Here is a 12373-nt window from a genome sequence, read left to right as displayed (position 1 = left end):
TACAAATACATACTTGAGGTTAATTGGAGATTTTAATATTGAAAATACAATATAAAATAGTCTAAGCAATTGAATATATTTGTATCTTCCTGTCTGCAAACAGCTTTTTAATCATGATGTGAAACTCAACAGCTAAAAAAGAAAAATTGACATATTTGTCTAAAATGAAATTTAAGCTTCTGCATAGTGAAAGACACCACAAAATTAAAAGCAAATGATAATCAACAAAAAAGTTTCAACTATAAACATAAAGCTTAAAGAACCCAATATAAAGACCTCTAAAAATTACTTTAAAAATGAAAAATGGACAAAAGCATGAACAGTCAATTTGCAAACAAAGATGGACAATTATAATAAATACACCAAAATAAAAATGTTCCAACTTCATTAATAAGAAAAATATAAAATAAAATAACAGATATAATTTTACTCATTAGTTTAGCAAAGATTACAAATACTGATAATCCTTGCTGTTGGTTGATTGAATTATGTCCCCCAAATTTCATATATTGATTTCCATTGTACCTATTGAGGGTGGAAACTCCTGTGATGAAAATTGAAAGGTGGAGCCTTGAAGAGGTGATTGGATTGTAGGACTGTGCATTAGTGCATGGATTAAAAATGGTGGTCATAGGCATGGTTCTGAGAGCTTTAAAAGAAGAGAGAGAAGAGTTTGTCTCTCTTGCTCTCTGCTTCCACCATCTTGCAATGTGAGACCTTTGGGTCCCTATCACCACCCCCTGATGTGTTCCTTGGACTTTAGATTTCCCAGCCTCAGAAACTGTAAGCAACAAATTCTGTTTTCTTTCTAAATTACCCAGTTCCAGGTATTTTGTTATAAGCAACAGAAACGGACTAATACAATCCTCAACATTAGCAAGCTTGAAGAAACAGACATTCTCACATACTGCTGGTGAACATGTTATGCTAGGAGGCTTCTTTCCAGGGGTCATCACACCTTCCGAGGGATAAGGGTGTTCTTAGCTATTCTTTGATGTCTATTTCATGATTTGGCTTTGAGTAAATATTTTATAATCAAAAAAGTAAGAGAAAAATAAGAAAATGGAGAAAAAGGGGAAAAAAGATAAGGATCAACATTATTAGAATATAAAGTCTTGAAGATCAAGACCCCCACAAGGTTATCCGAAAACTACTTTGAAACATACAAAGTCTATATCAATGCCAGAAGTCATTATCAAGAATGGTTTCTTTCCTGTTAGGTAATTTTAGGGTTTTTGCATTACATATAAGGGAACTCACTATGTAGCATTTATTATTGAGGAAATAAATATTCAAGGTAATAAATTACATAAACAATAAATAGTATAATAATCTGTAACTCAGAGAAAGGTGGGAAAGAATCAACACTTGACAGCCCACACAGCCTAATCTAATATCCTAAGGAAATGCATCTAAAATTTTTTAGCAAACAAATTAACAAAAGTCTGCTTTCTCTATTTGCTGCTATCTTGTTTCTAATAAAATGAAAGATGTTCAAAGTCTCTAAACCAACTACTAAACATTAGTTGGGTTGCTGTACAAATGGATCTTGAAAATAAGATGCAAAATCTGAAACGTACGTTTGACTGCTTCACTATGACAAAATATCAAGGCAGTACATTCATCCTTCCTGTGATTACTGAGCTCCATTATGAGCAGAAGGCTGTGACATGTGCTGTGAAGAATAACAGAAAATAGACAAAGATACTGCCACAAATGCATGTTTTTCTTCAGTGATTGTTTTAGACTCGTGTATCATAGTAATCTTAATCTTCCTTTGATCGTGAACTGTTACACAATAGATATAATTCCCAGAAAACTTAAGGAAAAGCCTCTGTCCCCAAAATTCTTCAGTATATTAAAAGTCTAAAGTATTCTTTACTCAGATCATATTCAATTAATAGAAATCTTTAAAGTGCTCAGAGTATTAACCAGTTTAATTAATGTTTATTTAGTTTCTTCTGGTGAAAGAACTGGAGACTTTACACAATAAATAAAAAACAAAGATTGTCATAACTGAGTCAATTGAAAAGCACGCAGTCAACACCTACTCTTCACAAAACGAAGAGTTTATGAATTAATGACTGTGATCGAGATTAAAAGGGAATGTCCTATGTTTGGTTAGCCATATTGCGGCTTTGTACATTTAATACTCAGGAATTTAGATAGAGGGATAATTCGATGGATGCCAGCAAGAGAATGTTCCTGACCTATATGTTATTCACAAAAGGTGGGAGGATTTAGAGGCGAAAAAAATTGCTGCATACACAGAAAGGATAAAGGTATCATGCGAATGATTCAGTGGTGAGTGATTTTTTCCTATTTGATAATGTTATTGAAACACCCACCTGCTCTTCAGTAGTACATTGGAACTTGTATATAATATGGCTCACCAAAGATTGGAATTCAGAAATTAAATGTCTAAACATGCTAAGTAATATGAGCTCATTATAAGAAAATCATTAAGGCAGTCAGTAGTCACAAACATGAGTCTAAAGCCTTACTTAAATCTAAGACAGCAATTAGAACTCCAGACTTTAAAGCTGGAACAAACATCAAAGATCACTTTTCTGGCTCTTTCACATTTCAGGAAGAGTTCTAGGCATTCTATTAAACACACATCATCTTATTAAACTCGTTTATTCAGCAATATGTGAGTGCCAGCTCTCACTAGAGGCTCTGCTCTAGAGGCTAGAGATTTAGTAGTAAACAAAATAGACAAAGTCCCTGCCTTCACAGAACTTTTATTCTGGTGAGGAACACTAAGTGAGATAAATGAGTGAAATTATGGTGTGTTAGTTTGAGATTGTCCTAAGGAGAAAAGACAAATCAGTGAAGGGGATTCGAAAATGACTTGGGAAGATGGAAATTCCAGAAAAGGAGGTCATCTGAGGTTTCACTTTACACGCTTTTGAGGAAGGAGTTAAAAAACGTGGGGGCACTAGCTATGCAAATATCCAAGAAAAGATTATTCCAGGCAGAAAGAAGAGCAACTACAGAGACCAAGGTGGAGACATATATGGCCGGTCCAAGGAACACCGAAAAGAGCAGAGTTGCTGGAGGGAGAGGTGGGAAGTGGTGAGGTCAGAGAAGTAAAAGGGGCCGACTGTGGATTTTATTCTAAGCATGATGGGAAACTGTTTGAGATCTTTAATTCAGATCCCACTGGCTGCTAGTGGCAGACAGATTGTAGGGGATGAAAGTGAAAACCAGGAATCCAGTTGACAAGCCCCTGAAGTAGCCCAGCAAGAGGTGATGGTGGCTGGAACAGAGGGCTGGACTAGGTAGGAAGCTGGAAGGGATGTTGGGTCAAGAAATTTATGCCATGAAAAGAAAGATAATCTGATGGATTCACAGAATATTTGGAAGTAGAGCCGACAGAATTTGTTGATGGAATGGATAATAAGAGCATGCAGAGAGGGGCAGTGAGTGATCACAAGAGAGAAATAAAGGATGACCACTGAGGTTTCTGCCAGAAAAACTGTATGGGTGGAGATGCCATTTACTGACAGGGCACAGTCTGAGGAAGCAACAGGACTAGGATGGTATTGAAGAGAAGGAATCATGAGATCTCTGACTATTAGACGTCTCGGTGGGGATGCTGACTAAGCAGTTGGATGTGTTGCTGGGAAAAGTGAGACATTCAGCCTTAAATTCTCCAAGTTCCAATAAGGCTATCTCATAAAGTTTTCCAATAAAGCTTTTTTTCCAATGAAGTTCCTCATAAAGCTTTCTTCGATCAAACTGGTCCAAAGTGATGTTACCCTCTTTTGAAACCTTTATGGTATTTGTTATCCAAACTTTTCACTGAGCAAGCGTTATTTGGTCACCTGTTGCTTTGCAACAAGTTTTTCAGACTTCTTGCTTTATATCCTTCTATTTTTCATATGAGTTCTGAATTAAACACTAAGAGTTCTACTCCTGTTTCTGTCCCTAACAAGCTTAGTGATCAGTTGTCTTCACTTGTCTGTAAAGGTGACCGTGTCCTCACCAAAAAAAAAAAACAAGAGGAATAGGTAAGGATATACTACCATAAAACCACAGCATTTTATGGGTTTATTTTATAATTTCTTAGCTCACTGGAGGTAAGCACTACCAACTTTTTAAAATCTATGCCATGGAGCAACAAAGCATTTAGGCCCTAGATAAATGTGTCGACTGACTGGCATATACACAATGGAATATAGTCACTAACGCAAGATGATTTATTGAGTATGCATTTTTCATTTCATACTCCACACACATTGACTTGATCATTCCTGTGCATTTATAATAAAAAGCAATGCGGTCCTCACTATTGCCTTTCCTTCCAGAAAGCAATATCCCAAGACATCATCAACCTCCAGCCCCAACCTGCCTCATTTCTAAGTAACCTGAAAGCATTGTCTCTCAGCAGTTGGAAAGTCTGAAGACTTCCTAAAAGAGTCATTTAAACAGTTTTGAGGAACAGAGTTCAGCATCCGAAGGAGCAGGCGCCCGGCTTCCCGTCCCGTAGAGTCACCGCTCAGGCCCTGCCGCCCCTCTGGTCCCTGCCCTGCACCCTCCTCCGCCCCAGAACCTCCCGATCTGGGAGTCCAGGGCCCCACGTGGGAGCAGAGGGGGCCCGGCCCGTACCTGGCGGGTAATACCTAAGCAGGAGGCTCCTGAGCTTCATTGTCTCGCTCTCTGATCCCCCGCGGACGGGCTTCGTAGCCATGGAAACGGCCAAACATTCGCGGGCAGCCGAGGCGCATGCGCGGGCGACCATGGGCGACAGGGGGCCCCGGCGCCGCGCAGGGGGGCGCTGTCACGGTGCCGGGGTGTGCAGCGGCCAGGGCGCCTAGCGTCCTCACTAAGAGGGACCTCTCAGAAGGGGCAGGGGGGAAATCCCGCTTCCGGTTATCATTCCAAGCCTGTCCCCATGCCCTGGCCCTGTCCCTACAAAAGAAAAATGACATCAACGTCACAGCCTCCATTTCCTGATGCCGAGCCCTACACTGTGCCGAGCGGTCTATCACCTGTACTCAGATAGTTCAAACAGAGGGATGAGCTGCGTTCCACGATTGCCACCACCATCTCAAGGATGAGAGAACTGAGAATAAGAGACAGTGGAGACTCAAGTCGCAGTCTAAGGAGTGGGCAGGCAGGGATGTCGGGGGCCTGTGCCAGGAAACCCACACCTGTGCTTGCAGCCTGGTTTAAGACTTGTGAGGCCCTAACACATCTTGTCATACGTCTGGCCATCGTGGGTTCCTTGCCTGACAAGTTTCCATCAGGAGGCCTGGGACGAGGAAGCGCCTGCTAGCCAGCTTGTCAATTCCTTCCAGGAATTTGGCCTACATTGGAATTTCCCAAACCCAAGTAATTTCTATGTTATCTTCACAATTATGGGCCACATCGACTTACACCTTCATTATCTCCATACCTAAAAGTTTTATTTTTCTTAGAATTTCTCTAACTTGACTCATTTATCTTACTTCACTTTTAAAAATGATTTTAAAGGAAAACTGTTGTTACTGCTGTAAATGAAAATGTCTTGTAATTTTCAATAAAGAGCTGGTGACTTATAAAAATAGATGTAATTTTTGAAAAAAGCAATTTCGTTGCTATATTCTATGGCCTGCCAAAGACTATGTGTTAGCAACTATTTGAGATTTTTCAGGACAGGCTAGCACAGGACATTGCTGCTAAGTAATAAGCCTAATACAAATGTGCAACACATAAAAAACATCTTATTTCACTAGCAGTAAGCACCCCACACTTGGGAAACAGGAAACCATTTGAAATCTAAAGTCCCTTCCAGCTCAAACTTCCTCCTAGTCTTTAAGACACTCTGAAAGGGTTTAAGTAAGGAGGGAAAAGAAGTTCATTTTACGGAAATGAGGGAGTCTTTGGTAGATCTTGTTGATCTGTGTTATTGCTTATGCTCATGCCAGTTAAAATGTGGCCTTTGGAAAAATAGTGACTTTACAGTGGAGAAATCTGGTGGACACCATCCTCACCACGTGATTCAAATTAACATCACCAATACTGAGACAGACTGACATCCCGTACCTGCTATTACAATGCACTGAAGAGGACACAGAAATTCTCTGGAATTCCTGCCCAAAATGCATTACTTGACTCTAGTCATAAGGAACATCAGAGCAAAACAAATTGAGGAAATTGTACAAAATAACTGGCAAAGTCAAGGGAAAAAAGAAAAGGAAAATAAAAAAAGACAGACTGAAGAATCACTGCAGATTAAAGACAAAAGAGATAAAACAAATAAGTGCACTAAGTGATCTTGGTTCCTGGACCAGGAAAATAATTAATTATAAAGAACATCATTGGGACAATGGATGAAATCTGAGTAGGGATTGTGGTTTCGATAATAGTATTATCTCAATGTGAAGTGTCTTGATTTTGATCATTGTTCTGTGGTTATGTGAGAGAATGCCCTTGTTCTTAGGAAAATCACACTGATTTGGGGGGAGATACGGAGGCAAGATATCTGTAATCATCTCTCAAATGGTTTTGAAAAAATATGTATGTAAGTACAGATATGTGTGTGTGTGTTTGGATAAGTAGATCGATAAAGAATGATGAAGCCAGTTGAGCAAAATGTTGAATCTAGGTGAAGGGTTCCTGTACGGAAGTTTCTTATATGATTCCTGCAACTTCTCCATTAAGTTTGAAATTACTACACAATACAAAGTTACAAAATAAAAAGTAACCTTTTTTTCCTACAGGCCAAGCCAGACTTCAGAATGTTCCAGGATCTGGATGACACTTGGCAGAAGTATTTGGCTCCACTTTTGTTTTGTTAAGAGAGCCTTAATTTCGCTCCCTGCTTCACCCCAATCTCATCTCCCTCCTCCTCTCACTATGGGACAAACAGCTTCCACCATTCTTGCCTGCCTTTCTTTCCAGGGGTTTCTGTCCTAATTGGCCCTTTTCTTTGCCTTAGTGCCTTGAACCAAACTTATACGGGTTGTCCTTTTGCTGCTTAAAAAACAATCCCAGCTCTACTGTTGACAGTTTCTCCCTTGACTCAGAGTTTATGCCAAGTTCTCCCATATAAGTGGTCAAAGAGTATCCTGAGGGGTGGCCACCTGTCCATCATATCCAGAGCCCTCTTTGCCAGCTCTGAAGCACAGACCCTTGGAGGTGAGGTCCAGGCTTCCCAGGGCTCATGCCCACCAGGGGTTGGCAGCCTTCTCTTTGGTCTTTGCTTGAGAGCCCTTTATCTGGCATGTCCAAGCTCTGTGACCTCCATTCACAGTTCCCAAAGTCCTAACAGTTTCTTCCAAGGATCTGGCACCTCTTATGCAAATAGGGCACCTAGTGTCCTAACTTGATAACCCAGCATCCTCGTCAAGTACCCAACTTAAGTTCTCCTATTCCCCTTTCCAGGAAGACAATAGAGTTATATGCAAATAAAATGATGATCCAAAGAGGAGCAAGTAAAGTTCATGAGTGCAAGTAAATTTCTCTTTAGGCCTTGGCTTAAATTGAGGTTAAAGCTGTGCTTGATTGATTCACTGTTTACTCATTCCGAGATCTGCTGCATGATTCTCTCAATCTGAGTAAGGGACTGTTTCACTCTAAGTCAACCCCAGTGCAGAGCCACTAGTTATAAATGATGTACAGAAATCTGCAAAAGCAAAACTCCTGCATTGCCCAGGTAATAGGTGCTCGTCCCAGTGTGTGGCCGGCCTTTGTGTGACTTTCTCACAGAGCTACTTTAGAGACCCTCCTAAAAGTTTCATAGTACTTTTAATCAAATAATGGCATTCTGTGTAGCTTTGACCATTGACTCACTAGATCAACAACTGACATTCATAAAAACCTTGCACATACAAATGTAACATTCGACTCTGGATTTCTTTCCTGCACTGACTGTGTCCCCCGCAAATTCATATGTTGAAATCCTAACCTCCAGTGTAGTGGTATTAAGAGGTGGGTCTTTGGAAGGTGATTAGGTCATCAGGGTGGAGCCCTCATGAATGGGATTAGTGCCCTTCTAAAGACCCTGGAGAGCTCTCTAGCAGCCCCCTTTCTTCTGTGTGAGGATAGGAGAAATTGGCAGACTGCAATCCAGAAGGGGGCCCTCACCAGAACCCGACCACGCTGGCACTCTCATCTTAGACTTCCAGCCTTCGGAACTACAAGAAATAAATTTCTGTTGTCTGTGAGCCACCTGGTCTCTGGTACTTTGCTATAGCAGCCCAAACTAAGACGTTAACTACTAGGACCTACCTTGAACAACCAGAACCGAAATTAGTAGCATTAATTTCACTCCCCCAAACCAATTCAATCTAGTCAGTGAAGTCACTGTGGGTTTCAGTTTTCACAGTGGGATCCTGGGACCAGCAGCATCAGCATCAGCATCGCCTGGGGACTCCCTAGAAATGTACATTCCTGCTTCCCTCTACCCCCCTCCCCCCAGACATACTGAATCAGAAACGCTGATGGTGAGACCCAACAATCAATGTTTAAACATGCTTTCCTGGTGATTCTGTGGAATGAGGAAGCTTGAGAACCATTTCCCTAGCCCAGCAGGTTACACCGGCTTAGCCAGAGCACAGTGAGTAAAATTGGGCCTCATCCCCACGGTCAGGCCTCTTGTAGGTTCTGGATCCTCTGATTCTCAGGGACCTTGAACTCGTTGCTCACCCACGTCCTCAAATGTGAATGACACTCAGAAACAATGTGGGAAGAAACTGGGATCTGCTAGGTTTCAGATGCTCCTGTGGACATCAGACTGAGAGAAGGATAAAGTGCCCTGGAAGGTGGAAGTTGGGACACGGTGGTCTCTAAAAGGGAGAGAGTAAGAAAGGGAGAGAAGAAGAGGAGGAGGAAGGACCCAGATTCAGCACAGAGGCTGGGCAGGGGCGGGGCGGAAGAGCTTCCAGCTATAGCTGGGTAGGTGGAGTCCATGTGGCCCAGCCCCTCCCGTAGAAAGTCACGGCATCGATGAGAGGACCATGTCACTGGTATTTGGGGCCCTTGTTGAGAGCAGTAGATAAAACAGGGAGGCACAGGAAAGAGAAAGACAGAAGGAGATTTGGATGCTCAGAGGTAGGAGAGGCCAGCTGTGCACAGGGGTGAAGGTGTCCTCATGGCAGACCCCAGAGCAGAGGGACTGCCACAAGGCTGGCACACTGATGACACGTCACTTTCTACCCTCTTCCCATGCCTGCCTCCACTCCCACCACAGGACTCAAAGCATCTGATCTTACCTGGGACTCAAAAACTGACGAGGCCAGGGGCCACTAATAGAATCATTCGGTAAATATGAGTATGTATTGAGGACCTAGTTGTGCCACTCATGTTACGACTATGAAGATCTAATTCTGAGTAGTATAGGAATCAGTCATAGAATCAGATTCCAGGTGAGAATGAAATGATAGTGTGTCAGGAGAGGGCATGCCTCTAGGTGTGACCAAATTTACCTTCACTGATCCGTTAATACTGCGACATGCAGGTTGTACTAGCACAGCTGGTTAACAACAGCTTTGCAACCTGTCATTCATTTGAGCAGAATGCCTGACCTGAACCTTGGCTCCACCACCTACCCAGCAAGGGATCTCAGGCATGGTTCATAACTTCCCTGGGCTTCAGTTTCCTCACTGGAAAACTGGAAATGATCACAGTATCTAATTCATAGAGTTATTGTTGTTATAAGTCTGTCTCATTTGGAAATGCACTGTAAGTATTCAGGAGGGTGGGTGTCAATAATAAGCATTATTACCCTAGGTTGGTTTGTTTCAAACTGGGAAAAGCACATATGCATATTGTTTCCATTTCAATTGATAAACTAGGTCAACAGTTACTCCAATAATTATCTACAATTTGCAGTCTTTTGTGTGATACTTGACAAGTGTGCCTTACTAATATGTTAATTAGTATCAGTATAATAATACAAATACTAAAACTAGTTTACATTCCTTAGAACATAACTGCTTTCTCTGTAGATCCACATAGATTTTGTCTTCTTAAAAGAATGGCCTCTGAAGATTTAAAAAGAGAAAAGCGTTCCATAACTTAAGTTACAGGTAGTCCAGAGAAAAGGGGCAAAGGTGTAGAAGGCCCAAGAATGTTTGGAACATGAACAAGATGACCTGGGGTGGGCGTGATGCTGCTTTCGGTGCCCAGCACACTATAGGTCCTTGATTAATGAGTGATGCTTCAGAACTTGGAAGACCCATTTGAAAGAAGAAATAGCTGATTACGTTCAGGACTAGAGGGCAGGGCTCAGAGAACCAGATACATAGAAGCAGTTGTCAGTTCAATATAAAGAATTTGGTGCCACTTTGTCCAGTGATGGACAAGGCTGTCTCCAAAAGTATAGCAGCCCCTCCCCTTATCCTTGGCGGACACATTCCAAGACCTCCAGTAGGTACCTGAAGACTAGGATAGGATCAAATTCTAAATATACTACGTTTTCTCCTATACATACATACCTATGATAAAGTGTAACATAAATTAACACAGTGAGAGATAAACAGCAATAGCTAATAATAAAATAGAACAACAACTATAACAATATATTCTAATAAAAGTTATGTGAATGTGGCCTTTGTCTGTCTCTGTCTCTTTCTGTCAAGATACCGTAATATTTTCAGACCACGATTGACCACTGGTCACTGAAACCACAGAAAGTGAAACCACAGGAATGGGGGACTATTTTGCTGAGAACTTTCCAGCACTGGAAGTGTTCTAGATGAGGCAGTTTGACGGGATGCCAGGATTATGACAGAACACAGCACTAAATCAGCTGAGAAGCAGAACTAGATAAAATTTCCCTTTCGATCCTGTGATTCCATGATTTTGTGCTGTCTGTGTGTCTTGTCTGTGTGATTTCACAAGACGATAAATGTGGAAAGGTAAAAAGCAGTGGGTTGTTAATCAGAAGACAGAAGTTCCATTCCTGGCTGTCTCATCAGTGACATTTAGGCAAATCATTTATCCTTCTAACCCTTAGTTACTCAACTGCAAATGATTTTCTTTCATTCCATTCAGCCTTCGCATACCATGACTTGCTTATTCCTGCTCCCGGCTTTTATTCTTGTCCCTCCTGCCACCTGATAAGCCTCCCACGTGAGCTGTCCTAAAGCCTCACCAGGCTAGAATCACCTTGTCCACATGCTCAATTTGATTTCATACGACAGTATGTGGTGGGCGTGGATCCCACAGCACAGACACCGGAATGCCCCTGCCATGCAGTGCCTGCCTGGAGCCCATGCAGATGACCACATCTGGCCACGCTTAGGTAAACCCAAGTGACCTGAGTGGTTCCTCAGCCACTTCCTGTTGAAAACTTCATTACATTCAGAGTTGTTTGCTTTTCTTCCACCCACAAGGTTCATGTTAAACTCCTGAGGGATCTAATACAAAAGCCACTTATTAGGGACTGGAGAAAAGGCCTTACCTTCTCAGCCTGGCAATCCTCAGTCCTATGCTCCCACTTGTTATTAAAACTTCTCGCTCGGCTTGTCAGATCAGGATGCCCCTTACGACCCTGATGCTGCAATTTACTGAGATGTCACTGTGTCTTGCTTCAGATCCCAGCTGGATGTCTACTGTGTCCCATATCTACAGTCTCTTCCTCTCAGCCAGGGGACCTTTAAAGGACTCCAGCTCTTGTTAACAACTTCCATGCCCCACGGCAGAGTCTGGCAAACTTTCAAATATCTAAACTCACCAGTTTGACTAGGAGAAGTTGGGGGGGGTCTCTCCAGCCCGCACCGGGCTGTCAAGTCTACTCAGTTCCCACCCAGCAGTACCTGAAAGCTCCTTTGTGAGTATCACCTCAGGGAAGCTTGGCATCATGCTTTCTTATTGGACCTCAAAGTTCCAAAGAAGTTCTCTCCCGCCCACCTACATCCAACTGTGATGAACTGTCTCCCTCCTTCCTCTCTCTACCCAGCTAAGTGAGTCATTTTTAAATATGCTGGTAGTAGTGGTGCTGGTGGTGAAGGATTAGTTGGAATGGGTTCACTGGTGCTTTCTGCTCTGCCTTAGAAAAAGGCCCTTGCTAGGCTTGAGAATTACATACAGGCAGGTGAGCACATCCAGCCATGCTTTATACAGCACCACCACCAGTGCAAGACATATGAAAAAGGCATCACTTCTGAGTTGGAGGGTGTCCTCTCATACCTCCAGGGCCTCCAGGCCCAAGCTAGTGGAGGCATTTCCACAGCTAGGAGGATCAAGCTAAGCAAGGACCAGCCTTTGCCCCCTCAACCTCCCTGCAGGGCTCTGGGAGCTGCCCAGGCTGCCCCATGGCTGCTGCGGCCCTCTGTTAGTGCCCAGGGGCTGCTGGTCCTCACGAGTCTTCCCAAGACTGATCCTGCTTACATAAAAGCCTGTACCCCTCTTCGCCTCCTCATTTGGCTCATACTCTACT

The sequence above is a fragment of the Cynocephalus volans genome, chromosome 1 (genome assembly GCF_027409185.1).
Source record: "Cynocephalus volans isolate mCynVol1 chromosome 1, mCynVol1.pri, whole genome shotgun sequence".
Taxonomy (NCBI): Eukaryota; Metazoa; Chordata; class Mammalia; order Dermoptera; family Cynocephalidae; genus Cynocephalus; species Cynocephalus volans.
The sequence above is the reverse complement of the archived record's forward strand: the minus strand, read 5'-3'. Positions refer to the sequence as shown.